This window comes from Octopus sinensis, linkage group LG2 (assembly GCF_006345805.1).
Source record: "Octopus sinensis linkage group LG2, ASM634580v1, whole genome shotgun sequence".
Lineage (NCBI taxonomy): Eukaryota > Metazoa > Mollusca > Cephalopoda > Octopoda > Octopodidae > Octopus > Octopus sinensis.
The window spans coordinates 32911400-32930066 of NC_042998.1; positions in this window are offsets into that span (position 1 = coordinate 32911400).

Sequence of the window (18667 nt, forward strand, 5' to 3'; positions counted from 1 at the left end):
CTGTCAGAGGGTTGCGAGGAAACGGTATGGATGCTGCTATTGCGAAAGACAAGGAATGGTACATAGTATCGCAAAACCAAATTAAATTCTGAAATGTGGAGATTGTCTCTTATTTTTATATCTTTGGTTTATGCTGTAGGTATAATTTCATTTTCCCGTTAAACAAATTTGAGAAACAAACTACATGACTCGGGTTAGGTATTTAAAAACAGAGCGACACACACATAAACACACATCGCTAGATTCGCTTTTGTTTTATTTCTCAACAATATGGTTAAAGTGTCAAAACGTATCGTAGCACATCTGTGACATGGCCATTGACATACAGATCTAATACAATACTGTTAGAAGTAAAACAAAAGTTACTGTAAAGTATTTTTAAAAGAATCTAACACAACGTAGACCATTCACCTTCAACCTACGGCTTCTAGACTAGAACAAACATACAAACAAGATTATTCTCGTTTTGTTTGTTGGTCATATGTTGTCTACATCTTACAAATTGGTTTCGTGATATCACCCACCTATTTCTTGATAGTGTATCAATTTCAATACATTATAATTAAAAAGTAAAATGAAAGTTAGTGTGGTGGCAAATGTTTATTTTTAAATGAGATTTCCACAATGTTTTAGATCGAATCACTACAAATTTAAGAGAATTTAAGAGAATTACTTGAAATGGAAACTACGGCAGTTCTTATCCACTGTTTACAAAGACTCATTACCATCTCATAAAGATGTATTAATTATACAGAATACCATTTTCGTCAATTATATTTGTCAATAAATTTGACCTCAAATTTTGGCACGATGCCAGCCTTTCCTAGCGGAAGACTTAAGTCTATTAAATCAACCCCAGTATTCAACTGGTACTTATTTCATGAACGCCGGAACGAGCAAAGACAAAACTGATATAGGTGGAATTTGAACTCAGAATTTGAAGACGGACGAAATGCCGCTAAGCATCATTGTCGTTCCTGTTTTACTTCACCTGGCACGGGTTAGACGCGACTACAAGAGACACGGTTTTACGACAGTATGGCGACATTTTTACACACTCATTTTGCACAAAGAATTTCGGATTACTTATGATAAAATCCGGAGTATACACAGATTATTTATATGTACAAAATACACACACACACACACACACACATCTATATAGGTCAGCATGTATGTTCGTTCCAGTTTTGTCCCAAGATAGCTTAAATTTCGCAAAGCGTAAACGCCATTACAAATTAATATATTTAAATCATATTAATCGTATTTAACGTTCCTTTGGATGAGCGTATCTCTTACTTCTTTCAGTCATTAGACATTGGCCATGCACACATGCACACAACAATAACACCAACACATACAAAAACCACCGTGAAATAGACACATAATCTCATCGCCAATCATCTCAAACACATCATACAAACACGCATACACATGTAATATGCAAAACAAAACTAAAATTTCAGTAAAAGAATTACATACGAATACTTACAGGTACACTTTAATGAAAAACGATGCTCACGTTTTGTCACAGCTTTATACGGGAGCGTATGTACTTACACTCAGCGCTCCACACACATTTACACTACATGCAAAGGTCGGAACTCAACACTCATGCGCGTAAACAAACAAGCACATGCGCTCTCCAAAATAACACCTACACACGCACTTGACGTTCAAAACAGATATGCAGCTATATATATATGTATGTGTTTATATATATATATATAATATATATATATATATATATATATATATATATATATATATACACCTACGCAATTTACGTTAGGCTTCTCTTTCCTCGCCTACTCTCTTAAGTTTGAAGTTCTTTTCTCCTTCTCGCATTCAAGTTATTTTCAGCAAAGCATAGCTTTGATGTTCATGGAATCGCTTTCTGGAACATAATTCCGTTTTTGTTTTTTCTCTTCTCATTTTTCCTTCTACACTTTGATGATGGCGTACGCCTGAAACGTGAATATATTTTCATTTATTTCTCTTTGGGCTTGACTCTAATAATAACACTTACCGCGTTTTGTTTTTGTGTTGTCTTTTCATGCACATGTATGTATGTATGTATGTATGTATGCATGTATGTATGTATGTATGTATGTATATGTATGTATGTATGTATGTATGTATGTATGTATGTATGTATGTATATATAGGGAATCCAAACAAAGAAGGACAAACAAGAAAAAACAATAACGCGAGGACGTGGTAGAAGTAATGTACCATCAGATGCTCATAAAAGGAAAGAAAGAGGATTTAACGTTTCGAGCCAAGCTCTTCTTCAGAAATAGAGGAAAGTACAAAGGAGGGGAAGACGGGGGAGAAAATCGCCAACGATACACAAGACTTTCTCACATTTTCTCCGTGTTCCTTTCTGTCGAAGAGCGTTGGCTCGAAACGTAAAAGACTTCCTCACTTCTTGAGCGTTAAACTAATACATCTGTTTGTTGTTCACAGACCCGTCTTCGTCTTTTTTTTGTAAATTCTCACTATATATATATATATATACATAAATACATACATGTGTGTGTGTGTTTGTGTAATGGGACTCAACTATCTCGGCAGAGTTAATTTCACATATACATCCTTCCCTGACCACTTCTGTATGAAAACCCTTGTGACCGACTGCTATGAATGGTTAGAATTCACGAGACACTGTCTAACTGCATGAGAAATAGCGGTAACAAACATAACAGAGTGAATATATAAGGGATCAGGTAAGTATACACATGTTGTCTTTTTTTGTTCGGGATTATTTCAGATTTGACTTTGATCAACTTGTTTTTAAGTTCCTAATCATTCGTTGAGCCCTGAAAAAAAAAATTCATTTAGACGAGTTAAGATGTAGTTTGTTGAGTATACGTAAACTTTGTTACCACCACGCACACATACACACACACACACACACACACACACACACACACACACACACACACACAAGCGCGAGTGTGTGTACACGCATGAGTGCATATGCGTACGTACACGTGTCTTTGCGTTTGTGTTATTATTGATATTGACTTAACAATCGATGTCACCTTTTGTATGACCTGTAAATAAAGATCGATAAAATAGATACCCCATTGAAATAATACTATGGTTTATATGACCGATCAGACCTTTGAACGCAGTGCTCCACCATCGCTGCAGTTCACTAACTACAACCAGTAAGAGAAGAAAATGTGTTTACATATATCTACATTTCACAAAAAAATATCAACACTCCACATTCATTGATTTTACTAGGAAGACAAACAGTGAGTTCTTAAAATGGTACTTCTTTAAATACTATTTCCAGCAGTCATTCTTCCATTCAGTAATATTCTTCAGATCTTTTCAGATCTTCTGTGTTTTTTTTTTCTTCTGATCATGTCGGGTGAAAAGGTTAGTAATATAAAGTTACCTTACGGATCAATCATCTTCTTGTATTGATTTTGTTTAACTATAAATTAGGTCAGTTTCCCAGGGAGCTAGTTGAATCAATCGAATCTAGTGAAGTCTACAACTGCTGTATTCTTGAAAAATGAAAAGCTCAGCCAATCCTAGATAGATTTTCTCCAGAATCCCGACCAATTACTAAATATCTATTTCCGCAAATCGTTCTATCTCTTTACTGTTGCCATAATGTTTTCGAACATTTCAAAATTTCACAGAAGTTGAGAAAAAAATTTGAAAGAAAAGTAACAAGCGTATTTTTCGTATTGGTTTATCCATCGCTTTCAAAAAAGATGAAAACACTAGAATTATGATTAAATTTGTAGATATGACTAGCACTATGATCCAGTAACGCCGGGTCATAGTGCTAGTGCATGCAATATACAGCTGTGTGCGTGCGCACATACACGCGAGTACTGTCCAAATCTCCAACCAATCACATACAGCTAGCTGGCATTCAATTGGCGTATCAAGTTTCGGGCATTTTGATTGGGTTTTGGATAGAAAATTCACAAAAAAGTCACTTCTATTGATTTTTTAATGGCTTTGTTGGGTGACTGGGAAAATGTAAAGATGTGCACAACCACTCTTGGACGGTTTTGAATGACCATAGAAAGTGCGAGCCCTCTAACTGAAAAATTGTGGATTTGTATACAGGACACGCACACACAGACACACACACACACGTACACACACACACACACACACACACAAACACACACACACACACATTTTGCCGTTTATATATAGAGAGATATCATCTAGGCTTCGATCAGATACAGTATAGCTTTTAACTTTGATCACTGTCTCCTGCAATTTCCATCAACTTCAAACTTTTCTAATTTATATAATTCCTTTCCTTTTTCAAAATGAAAAGACTGATGCATTGTTTCCTATTTTATGTAAACTGAAGAAATAAAAAACCAATGTTGAGCTTAGCAGACGAGGAACTCAGAAATATCTTGAACTCTGTAATGCATCCAATACATCACGTGTTTCTTACGCTCATTACTCTTGATATATTCCTCAACTCACCCTGCCCGGTTCGTTTCTTATCTAAAAAAATGTAGCCTTATTAGCGTTTTATACAGTGCTTATTTGAGGTACGAAAATCAAAAATACACTTACGAGGCTGATATTTGTCCTTTTCAATTAGATCTCAATTCCTAAACTAGTCTTTTGCCATATTTTGTGTTCAATGTGTTCAAAGCTCTATATTAGCTTATGCGTGCGCAATCGAAAGACGTGGAAAGTTAGTGCATTATTTTATTTGCATATATATATATATAATGGGAAAGTTTACGAAAATGAACAAAAGACGAAGGCAGGTGGACTACAAACAAACAAATGTATTAGTATAGCGCTCAGGAATAGAAAAAGTCTTTTACGTTTCGAGCCTACGCTCTTCGACAGAAAGATATACAGAAAAAAACAAGGAGAGAAAAAAATGCGTGTAGGAGCTAACGATCTATCATGGCGTCCTGACTTCGATATATATATATATACATATATGTATGTTGCGTAAGTCTCTTTTGCCGAACCGCTAAGTTACGGGGACGTAAACACATCAACATCGGTGTCAAACGATGGTGGGGGTACACAGACACACAAATACATCATTCATACACACATACATACATACATACATACATACATACATACATACATACATGCATATATACATACATATATACATACATACATACATGCATATATACATACATACACACATACATACATACATACATACATACATACATACATACATACATACATACATACATACATATATGGTGTTCTCTTTTTGATGTTTTATCAAATTAATGTATTTAATTTCTGTTGTGTTTATGGAACTTAATTAAATTTGACGCCAATTAACTAAATATTTCTCCAAATATTTTCATGTTTTCGTCAGTGTTGATATATTTGGCAATAAGTCACTTAAATAATTCTATAGTAAATTTTGTTTTTCTAGATACCTGAACTGTTTTTCTAGATACCTGAATTAAGCCAAATTTTGTTATTTTGCTTCTGTTCGCGGATGCTGCGTCAATTTTATTGCTCTTCGTGTTATCCATGATGAAATTTTCTGAATTATTTCAACATATTAATATAACAAGTTACAATTTTGTAAAGAAAAATGATTCCTACTTCGGGACAAAATCACAAAAAAAAATTCAGTACAGGAATACTGTCGACTAAACTGTATCAAGTACACTTTTTGGTACTTCTTTTGTCGATACCAGAAAGATGAAAGACAAGGTTTTAATCTTGGAAGCTCTGGAATCACAATATAAAAAGAGACACAACTGAGTATCACAAAGTATTTTCATTATTTACATTATTTACATTTGACGGATATTTGTCCTCATCTTGTTTCTTGTTAACACAGCGTTTCGGCTGATATACCCTCCAGCCTTCATCAGGTGTCTTGGGGAAATTTCAATTCTGGGTTCTCATTCCTAAGCTATTTTTCGAATAGTTTAATAAGAAGAAGTCACTGGTGCCGATGAAATCTAACATAACAATAAATCGATAAATACGCAGAATTAGAAACTACGCCAAATTGTCATCGATATTATTGTTGACACAGATATTATTATTATCATTATCATGATTATTATTATTATTATTATTATTATTATTATTATTATTATTATTATTATTATTATTATTATTATTATTATTATTATTATTATTATTATTATTATTATTATTATTATTCAGTAGTTATATTTTTATAGCGTGCTTCCACTTCACTACCGACCGCAGCTCTGTGTGCCTTGGGCATGTGCTATGATTTGTGGTGATGCTCTGATGGTTACTGTATTGAAAGTGTTCCGCGTAGGATGTGTGCAGTGCCTAGTAGTGCAATTTTCTGTATGTTATATGTGTTTGTAAGTCTTGGTGTTTTTGTTATGTATTGTTTGTAAGTCCTGGTGTTTTTGTTATGTATAGTCCTGGTGTTTTTTTACCCAGGTCACTGCCTGGAATGAAACTAAATACTACAAAACATACAATACCTTCCCATTTATAATTGTCCACTGATTTATTGCAGTGACACTGGACAGGGTTAATCGTTAGAGCGTGCGTCTAAGTAAATGCAAGGTGCTATTTAGATATGGTTATTTAGTTCGGGGTGCAAATCCAGCAGGGGAATTATTTTCGCTTTATTTTTCAATAATTCAATATGAATGATTTCAAGTTTTGGTATAAGTCCAGCAATTTCAGGGAATGATAAGTCGATTAGAACGATCCAAGTGCTCAACTGGAACTTATTTCATTGACCCCACGAAGGGATGAAAAGCAAATTCGACCTCGGTGGAATTTGAACCCAAAATGTGAAAACGGACAAAATGCCGCTAAGCATTTTGCCTGGCGTGCTAACGATTCTGCCAGCGCGCCGCCTTTGATTGATTCAATAAAGTATCAATCAAATACTAGAGGAGACGAATTAATCCACTAAGCCATCCTAAAATGTCTGCCATTGTGTCAATATTACAAGTTTTAATTTAGTCGCAGCCATTTCTGTTCTGAATTAAAATTCGCTAAGATCAACCGGTCGTCTTCCCGTCGTGGATGAAACAAAATACCAGTTAAGCACTGAGGCCATTGTAATCGACTCTACTCATCGTCTGAAATTTGATTGTCTCAGATTTCTATTGCTTTTACTGAAAATCGATATAATCGATAACATATCCCACAAAAAATGTTTGCTTTTGCTAATATCTTAAGTGGATCTTTCTTGGAGAGTTCACTGAGTTGAAGAAAGGAGCATTCCTTCAGCCACGCCATCAATCTTTTGATTGATGGTGTGGTTAGGCGAATGCTCTTTTGTAGCTCCTTAAACGTAGCTGATTCTGACAGGGAGAGAAGAGAAATGACACCAGGACTTTGTTGCTAATTGATTTATTGATCCAGAAGAGATGAAGATGTCCTCGGCGTTATTTGAACTTAATGCAATACACTTTTGACACTTTTACACCTTATAAATTTGATTGACAATTCCCAGCATAAGAAGGCAGTTATCGGTTTGGAGCCGCAGTCAATTGTATCTTTTTCAGCACTTTATTGGTTCTTAACGTTTCTACACCGGAAATATGAGTTCAACTCGGACTCAGACCAAAAATAACTCGATTGTTATTCCTAATAGAACTTATAATTTCTTACATAATAATTGCTAACAATTTTATGGGAAACGAACCAGTACTTGAGTGGTCCTCATTTTCTGAACGCTTTAAAGGTGAAAGACAATCTCAAAATTAGCAGAATGTTGACTGCAGAGTTAAGAAACGCAACTAAGTACCTATTTCTTTACTACCCACAAGGGATTAAACACAGAGGGGACAAACAAGGACATACAAACGGATTAAGTCGATTATATCGATCCCAGTGCGTAACTGGTACTTATTTAATCGACCCGAAAGGATGAAAGGCTAATTCAACCTCGGCAGAATTTGAACTCAGAACGTAGCGGCAGACGAAATACGGCTACGCATTTCGCCCGGTGCGCTAACGTTTCTGCCAGCTCGCAACTAAATACCACAAGACGACATTTTTTCTCTACCGATGCTCATCTCCATTCTCCTATCTCGCCCTCCTGGCAGTAATAATAATGACTTCTGAATCTGGAACAAAGTCAGACATTTTATGGGAGGATGTTATCGATTTAATTGACTTCTTGAGAGCAGTTTTATCGACCACCAAAAGATCAAACGAAAAATCAGCGGTAGCAAGATGTGAATTGAGAATGCGCAGGGACTGAAGAAAATAGTTTTTGAGGGAGTTAACAATAATTTCCGGTTTAGGCAAGAGATCAGAAGTCATTGGGAACTGAATGTAGTTGATTTTACTTTTTTAACCGGCTGAAGAACGATGAGGTGCAAAACCTCCATATATAAGTACACTATTTTTTATGTTTTCCACTAATGTATAAAAGAAATGTGTTTCTAAGCAACTGCGCGTATGAGTGTATTCTCTCGCATTTAAGAATTACAAATATTTCCTTCACACTTAATAACTGTAATTCAATGACCATATATCTATTTCCTTGATCAAATCCGACGAAAGAGAAAATAACATTTTCATGTAATTCTTTTCGATTTTCATTTAACCAATATGGAGTTTTGCATTTCGTTTTCTGTGTAACCTACACTCCACTGAACATACACACAACTAACTCTTTAAAATACGTTTTGCGAATTAAGCAAATATACCAACAGGTTTTATTTTGAAAATACTGACGTTACAAAAAAAAAGTAAATAAAGCATTTCCTTGCTTCTACAGTTTTTGAGAAAGCAGAGTCAGCACTCAAACATCAATCAAGTAAACAAACTGATTAAACAGAGGCACCTAATTTCTTGTATTTGGATATGTTCTTATGGGGAGAGAGAGGTATACAAATAATGAACAAAATAATAATAATAATAATAATATAATAATAATAATAATAATAATAATAATTATAATAATAATAATATAATAATAATAATAATAATAATAATCTATCCTATGCAAAATACTTTCTATGTAATCTCAAGTTTTAAAACAAACATAATTTTCGTATGTTTTTTTTAGACATTCACTAGTACAACACTAAGTACAAAACCAAATATATGGCACACTAGGCATGACACCAACATGAACTTCCAGCTTGTTGTCTCTTGAGGTCTCTGGGTGAGACTTGGAGCCAACTTGTACAAATGTAAAAGCAAAAGTCAAACATAGAATAATAATAATAATAATAATAATAATAATAATAATAATAATAATAATAATGATAATAATAATAACAATAATAATGATGATAATAATAGCAATCATGATAATGGTAATAATAATAACTATGTCAACAATAATATCGACGACAATTTGGCGTAGTTTCTAATTCTGTGTATTTATCGATTTGGTGTTATGTCAGATTTCATCGGCACCAGTGACTTCTTCCTATTAAATTATTGCTTGCGACTTTGGAGTAGGAAAGTGCTACGGCCTTATCTTTTATGGTTTTCCTGTCGGTGTTGCCGCTGTTCAAATATTAGACGTTGTCGTTAAGGTTAAAAATACATTGCAGAAATGGAGAACAATGTTTCATCGGAACTACAACGTCGTATACATAAAACCATCGACACGAGCCAACATACACACACGCACACACACTTGTGGCACTCCGTCGGTTACGACGACGAGGGTTCCAGTTGATCCTATCTACAAAACAGCCTGCTCGTGAAATTCACGTGCAAGAGGTTGAGTACTCCACAGACATGTGTACCCTTAACATAGTTCTCGTAAGATTCAGCGTGACACAGAGTGTGACAAGGCTGGCCCTTTGAAAGACAGGTACAACAGAAACGGGAAGAAAGTGAGAGAATGTTGTGGTGAAAGAGTACAGCAGGGTTCGTCACCACATCCCTGCCAGAGCTTCGCCGAGCTTTAGGCGTTTTCGCCCAATAAGCACTCACAACGCCCGGCCTGGGAATTGAAACCGCGAGTCCGCTGCCCTGACCACTGGGCCATTGCGCCTCCACACACACATACACGCACACACACACACTCATGTACACGTCATGCATATGTTTCTGAGAATCTGTGTGTTATCTATATTTATATATCTGTATGTATGTATATTCATACACACACACACACGAAGCAGTTAAAAGGTATCATATAGCAATCAAACACACACTTTTACATAATTACGCAACGCATAAAAACGCACACACATTTAAGTGTACAAATATGACTGTAGGATAAAAAAAATATAGCGTTACACTTACGTAGTTCCCGGTTCAATCACAATACACAGAACTTTGAGCAAGTGTCGTCTACCATAGACTTGAGTCGATCCCAAATATCCGAATGAAGTTTGGCTGACTACTCTGTCTGAAAACAGGTCAAAGCTGCGGTTCTTTTCTTGGCTCGTAGACTCAAATTATCTCTCAGTTGTTCGCCTTCATTTGGCCCCTCGGTGAAGTTTATGAACTTCAATCTGTTGCAATCATCGTTCCATGAATCTGGCGTGAAGATAACTTCCCACTTTCTCGATCTGCGCTCAATGAATGTATCATGTGTTGTTGGTTGAATATTTAACACGTCGAACAAAATGCTTTGTGGTATTCATTCTGGCTCTTTACGTCCTGAGTTCAAATCCCAGGGCTGGTACATCATTTATCAGACAAGTACTAAAATCAATGTAATTGAATTGTCTTCTCCCATCAAGATTGCTGGCGTTTGTCCCTGCAACGATGCGGGGTCTCGTTTAGTTGGGAACGTTTTGATCTCGGTAAATTAAATGTCATAGAAACCAGGCAAACGTCTTTATGAGTCCTAGAGTTCAAGAAAAATAAATATAGGTGCAAGCGTGGTTGTGTGGTAAAGGTATTTGCTTCCCAAAAGGCGGCGAGCTGGCAGAAACGTTAGCACGCCTGGCGAAATGCGTAGCCGTATTTCGTCTGCCGCTACGTTCTGAGTTCAAATTCCGCTGAGGTCGACTTTGCTTTTCATCCTTTCGGGGTCGATAGATTAAGTACCAGTTACGCACTGGGGTCGATGTAATCGACTTACTCCGTTTGTCTCTCCTTGTTTGTCCCCTCCGTGTGTAGCCCCTTGTGGGCAGTAAAGAAATAGGTATTTACTTCCCAACCACGTGGTTCCGGGTTCAGTCCCGTTGCGTGACACTTAAGGCGTCTTCTACAATAGCCTCGGGCCAACCAAGGCTTTGTGAGTGGATTTCGTAAAGGGAAACTGAAAGAATCCATCATGTGTGTGTGTGAGAGAGAGACTTTGTGTCGGAGTTTATCTCCCAGCACTGCTTAAGAATCGGTGCCGGTATGTCTGCATCACTGAAAATCAGTGCCTAAGCAAAATGACTGATAGAATGGGCACCAGACTTTTTAAAAAAACAATCGATTCGTTCGATTAAATTCTTCAACGCTGTATTCCAACGTGGCCGCAGTCTAATGACTAAAACAAATCAAAGATAACAGATAAACACACATACACACACACATATACATACATGGTACGATGGGTAAATTGTCGACATTTTATATTTTTAATTTTATGCATGTGTATTGTTTGTTTTTGAACTTGTCGACTACACAGTAAAGTAGAGTCAGTTGGGCACCGTTTGTAAGAAAAAAGGCAATCACTCTGCCAGAAAATTGGAAACGGCATGCTGTACTGCTTGGCATTCACACCAGAAGCCCCAATAAGAACATTTTAGTGTGTGAATATGAGGACATGTACCGAGAGTGATAAAAATCAAACATCCAGTCAACATCATGGGGTTTGGAATGATCACCAGTGATGGCGATGTTATATTTCCATTCATCTTCCCACACGGCCTCACACTCAACATGGAGCCATTCATCAAGTGCCTGGAGGAGGTAGTGCTGCTCTGGCTCAAGAGGGTGGCTGCTGGAAAACCCTCTGTCTGGCAACAGAACTCTGCACCATGCCACACAAGCAGGAGAACCCAGCCATGGCTGTCAGACAATTTCTGCAACCACATCAACCCTAACATCTGGCCACCTAACTCTCCACACTGCAACCCCATTCATTATTATGTGTGGGGCGCAGTTGAGCAAGAGACCAACAAAATTCCTTGTAACACCAGGCAAGGATTATGACAGCATTCACCAGTTTAAACAATGAGACCTTCCAGAAGCTTTGCGGGAGATGCTGAAGTCGTCTGGAGGCCGTGGCTGAAGCCGATGGCGATTTTATTGAATAAATTGACTCTTTAGTTATTTCAAGATATTTTTGTGTAATTTTCGTAAATATATCTGCTAAAACAAGATATCAGTGTTATTATCACTTTGCGTAATTTAGACGACAATATCTTCACTGCACCCTATATATATATATATATATATATATATATATATATATATATATATATATATATATATGTATATATATATAAGTTCAGTAACATTTTTGATTCAGTTGATTATGGTACTTAAGTTAAAGGCACCAGAATTTGGTATGGTATTAGCCATATAATTCAAAATGGGGTGATTATAATCAAAATAAGCAACAAGGATATCCAAAGGTAATACAGTACGATCGTTTCATGCGACTCCATTCAATTAAACAATGCAGCACCCACTTTGTGATGTTGGTAAATGGAATAACTATAAATGAATCTTTTCAATTTAACTAAATTCTATATTTATATGCAGCTGAAGATTGCTCTACATTTTAAAACTGATGTAATACACACTCAACTGCTCTGTAACTTAGAGTGTGCTTCCTTCTCGGATTTATGATTTACTGACGATATATATATATATAATATATATATATATATATATATATATATGTGTGTGTGTGTGTGTGTGTGTGTGTGTATAATACATTTGTATACACGTATACAGACACAATTTGATCACGTGTCTTGTACATATGCTGAACAGATACATATGTAGTGAATTTTGTATTTGTTCCTTGTCAGAGAGGCACAAATAGCAACATGTCCTTACATTGTTTTTGAAATACGGTGATTTAATAGAAATATAATTTATTAAAATGCGAGAACCCAAATGGAACCATGTCTCTATTGCGCATGCTTCGGTAAATTCGTTGCTGTTCATACGTACAGAGAACAGCAATAATTACACATTTAACACTTTTTACATATTCTTCCAGTCTGAAAATCATTTAAAAAAACTCATATTTTGAATAATTTTTGGTTCGTATCTTTATTTATATATTTTTTTGTTTGTTTGTTAATCTCACAGATGAGTTAATCTTATAGAACGTGATTCAGTTTACTTTTTTCTGTATAGACAACACTGAGTACAAAAGGAATTATTAGACATGTGTCAGTGTGTGGAAAGAAAATATTTTTGGTGTGGAAGATATAAGCAATTTCATTCTTTTCACTGATGATTACATTACACACACACACAGACACATACTTACACACACACAGACGAACACTCACGAAACATACTTGCATATTTGATTATTTTTCAAAATACTTTAGAAATGCACAAATAAGCACAATAACAATTGCACCAATACAAGCATACATGCATATATATATATATATATATATATATATATATATATATATATACCAATTAAGGACTTAATTCGTGTTCAGTCCTTAATTGGTATATATAAATATTTTAATCTTCGGATTCTTTCTTTAATATGCTAGACCACTGGTTCTAATTGATAAATATCAATTTTTACCCTAAATTTAATTATATATATATATATATATATATATTATATATATATAATTCTGGAAAAATTCTCCACTACCAGCGGTCAAGTGAGAAAGAAAAAATAGTCAATAGACTATGTAACATACATTCAAATATATAAGGGATGGCCATAATAGGATATCCGACTCACTAGAAATAGCAGCTAAACTCCAAACCACTAACAGTTGTAATTCTGAAATGGAAAGAGAACGAGGGTAAACGTTTTTATTTCTCTTTCCATATCAGAATTACAGCTATTAGTGGTTTGGAGTTTAGCAGCTCTTTCTAGTGAGTCGGATGTCCTATTATGGCCATCCCTTATATGTTTGAATATATATATATATATATATATGTGTGTGTGTGTGTGTGTGTGTGTGTGTGTGTGTGTGTGTATAAATGTTTTTATAAATGTTTTTAAATGTTCTCAATATTGCGATTAGGGTACTCATCTGAAAATAAACGGCTTTTTATATTGACATAATGCACCGATTAACCAATCAAAAACTTCGTTGAAAACAGCTGTAATAGATTGACACCTATCTATCGTTTGCTATCTATTATTTATGATTTACCTCTCTCCGAACCTGTTCCTCGCATGTTCCGAAGTATACGATGCACCGTATATTACTAGATTAGCCCAAGGGCTAGTAATATATACAGTAGGGTTCAATTAATTGTATCCATAAACTGAATATCTTTCTGCCTGTTCTTGTGCACCAACGTTTGTATTTGTCCATAGTTGCTGTGCATGCATTTTAATTTTGACCCGACCCGGTGCCTTACCATTTAAGTGCCTAATCCACATGAATCCTAACATATTTCATATATATATATATATATATAGTTATAGGTATAAATTAAATTAGAGATAAAACCACTATTAGGCAAATCAAACAGTGAAAAACATAAACCAAAACATGAAAATAAATATAATATAATATACAAAATATATAAAATATAAAATTAAAAAATTTAAATTATTTAATTTATATTTATACTGTGAAATTTGATTTAATCCTAAATCTAATTTTTCCCTGTAAGTTTGGATTTACTCCCTAATATTATATATATATATAATGAAAATTTACAAAAAAAAAACAAAAGACGAAGACGTGTAGTGTAAACAACAAACATATGTTTGTAACGCTCGGGAAGGGAGAAAGTATTTTACGTTTCGAGCCTACGCTCTTCGAGAGAAAGGAACACAGAAGTAAACAGGGAGAGAAAATAGGAAAAAGGCTTAGTGGCTGGCGATCTATCATATATATAGTCATAATAATAATATGACAACAAAAGAATGAATGAGACTTCGATATTATGTAAAATCGAGGAATTTAACTATAAATATAATATGTGACAATTACTTGTTTGTCATAATAAAACTCAGAGTTTCGGATGCCGGGGCTGAAGTCTCCTCCAGCATCTCATCAGTCATTAAGACAAACCAAAACGCTACGAAAAACCTGTTGAATAAAGGGAAATTACTCCAATAGGCGTGGGGTAAGTAAAACTTCGTTCATAGAATCCACATACGCACATATACACACACATACACGTACGCACACACACACACATATGTAGTTATGTATGTGTGTGTAGATATATATATATATAATATATATATATATATATATATATATATATATTTATAGAAGGAGCTTCTACTGTTTCATTCAAATGAAATCATCAGGAAGCTTCCTGATGATTTCATTTGAATGAAACAGTTCTAGTCCTGTAGAAGCTCCTTCTATAAAATAAATTAATTTACTCTGGTATGTATTGAGTACCTTATTTACTGTGGTTAACCCCAACTCAACCCGGGACCTACATATATATATATATAATATATATATATATTATATATATATATAATATATATATATATATATATATACTTATACATATCTATATGTATATACACACACATGTATGCAGGCATGTATGTATGTATGTACGGTATATGGTAAGGTGTACAATACGCACATTTTGAATTTTTTATACGCCAAGTCTATCTATAATAGTTACATAACAAATTTGGCTTGGTATTATGTAACTTATATATAATATATAGGCGAGCTGAATAAATGCAAAATTTTTCGTATACATAAATGCATACATTCATAAATATATATACATATATATTTATATATATATACACACATATACATACACATAAATATATACATATACATACATATATTTATATGTGTGTGTGTGAGTATGTATACCTTGCAGCGTGTAATGATTGTGATTCTGTGAACTGATTGACATCATTGAAGTCTAGCCAGAGGCGTCAGTAGCCAGGAAAATCTGAAATTATCGGAAATTAAACAAGTTATGTACACACTTCCGACAGTAAAGTACTGCATTGTCAAAAATCGGTGGCTGTTTGCACAATTAAAATTTTCTATATTTCTATGAAAATTTATGCTACAGAGTTAGGCTTTAACCAGATATATCTGGACAACTTTATATTATGACTATTCCTCGGAAACTATCATGAACGTAGCTTTAAGATTATTGTGCTTTCTTGTAGATTCATTAAGCAAGACTACGAGGATGTACAATAGACAGTATTCAGTATTATTGTAGCTTAATATAAGATATGGGATAGTTCTATAAAAGAATCATTTTATCACATATATATAGAGAGAGAATAAGACAAAAGGTAGGTGCATTATCAACGATTCACTGAGCTTACACGCGTTTCCAATCCTCTCGCACAAGCCAGTTGCTGCACATTGATAAGTGCATATTTAACCATTCTTCATTTGATCGACTAAAATGCCACAGACAGAATGCAATTAGGTGCCATGCTAGTCTTTTCAAGGCCAAAACACCTCTTTTACTTAGGTATTTTAGTCGATAGATTAAATATGTATTTTACAGTGCTTCGGTTGTGCCAGGCTATCCAGGCTATTCGTAATGCGTGTAAGATAAAAGGCAGCGAGCTGGCAGAAACGTTTGCAAACCTGGCGAAATGTTTAGAGGTATTTCGTCTGTCTATACGTTCTGAGTTCAAATTCCGCCGAGGCCGACTTTGTCTTTTATCCTTTCGGGGTCGATAAATTAAGTACCATTTGCATACTGGGGTCGATTTAATCGACTGGCCCTCTCCCCAAAAATTTCAGGCTTTGTACCTAGAGCAGAAAAGAATGCGTGCAAGATAAACGGATCGGTGATATTGCATTTTCGTTCTTTATGTTTTTTGTAATATACTCTATGATTAATTGAACGTATTTAAGTGGTATTCGACTCCAGATTTTACAAACTTAAATAACCTACAGTTAAGGAAACGAAACAATCCAGCTCTGTTAGTAATCAGTTCGATTTATATTTTAGAACAAGCCATACAGAGTATCCTCAAGGATGGTGCATTCATTTAGGATTTTTATTGCTACAAATGTCGTTCTGTGACTTTCTATTTTCATCTTGACATTTGCTGTCTTGATATATGGGTCTATAACCATTCTTGTTTTTTGCAACATCGCATATAATAATGCACCTCCCACACTACTGCAAATGACAATAATAGAATTATATCCTGTTAAGAAATAGTTTTTTTCTGTGTTCGTTTAACCAAGGTGCTTATGTAATCTATCTATCTATCTATCTATCTATCTATCTATCTATCTATCTATCTATCTATCTATCTATCTATCTATCTATCTATCTATCTATTAATCTATCTATCTATCTATCTATCTATCTATCTATCTTGCTACATTCACCCAAAAAAGAGGGTGAATAGCAAGAATGGCACGCATGAATGACGAAGCCACCTGAGCATAGTCCTATGAACCCAGAAATCGAAAACAGAGAGTTGCTTATTTGCAAAAAAAAAAAAAAAAAAAGAAATAAAAAGTGACTTCATTGACCGAGGTTACCGTGGTCTTTCCGTAGGCTTTTCTTTCCACGGGTAAACCTCACCTGTCCTCCCCTTTACACTTCATATTGACATTTCTGTGATAACGATCCCTATTGATCAATTTTTGTTTCTCTCCCCCTTTTTTTTTTTAACCCCCCCTTCTTTGTCCTCTTTCTCCTTTTACGATCCCTTTTGATCGAAACTCCCCCTTCCTTTTTTTTTTTTTTTTTTAAACCTTCAAAAGAAAAGCTCTACCTTGTATTTGTTCTATGTGTGCAGCCCTGTGTGGCTAATAAAGAAACATATCTATCTATCTATCTATCTATCTATCTGTCGGTCTGCCTGTCTGTCTGTCTGTTGTCTGTCTGTCTGTTGCCTATCTATCTATTTATCTATCTATCTATTTATCTATCTACCTATTTCTATCTATCTGTCTATCTATCTATTTATCTATCTACCTATTTCTATCTGTCTATCTATCTGTCTGTCTGTCTATCTATCTATCTATCTATTTATTTATCTACCTATTTCTATCAGTCTATCTATCTATTTGTCTGTCTGTCTGTCTATCTGTCTATCTATTTATCTATTTATCTATCTATCTATCTATCTCTATCTATCTATCTATCTATCTATCTATCTATCTATCTATCTATCTATCTATCTATCTATCTAACGCTTTATCTGTCTACCTCTTTGTCTGCCTATGTATTTCTTTCATATTATCCTCACTATCTACTCCTCTTTCCTTCATTTTGTGATGTGTCGACCACGTCTATTCATATTTTATCCTAAAGTAGATCAAGCAAATGGTAAAATAAAGTGTAAAAATCTATTATCCTCGCGATAGCTATTCGTTGGATACAACAGATTTTCAGTTGTCTACTAAAAAATATTCACATTTGACAGCATTAATCATATCTTAGAACCATATACGTGAGAAAAGCTATAGTTTACTCGAGATTTGAAGTTTATTAATTAATCATTATAATACGTGTAAATTAGGCATCAGGTGAAGTTGAGAAGAATCATTATTCGGGGTATTGACGACTTTGGATAAAAATGTGATAGGAATAAGTGTCCAACTTCTGAAAAACAATATATTACTATGTTAAATGCCTTATTTTGCTTCCTTTT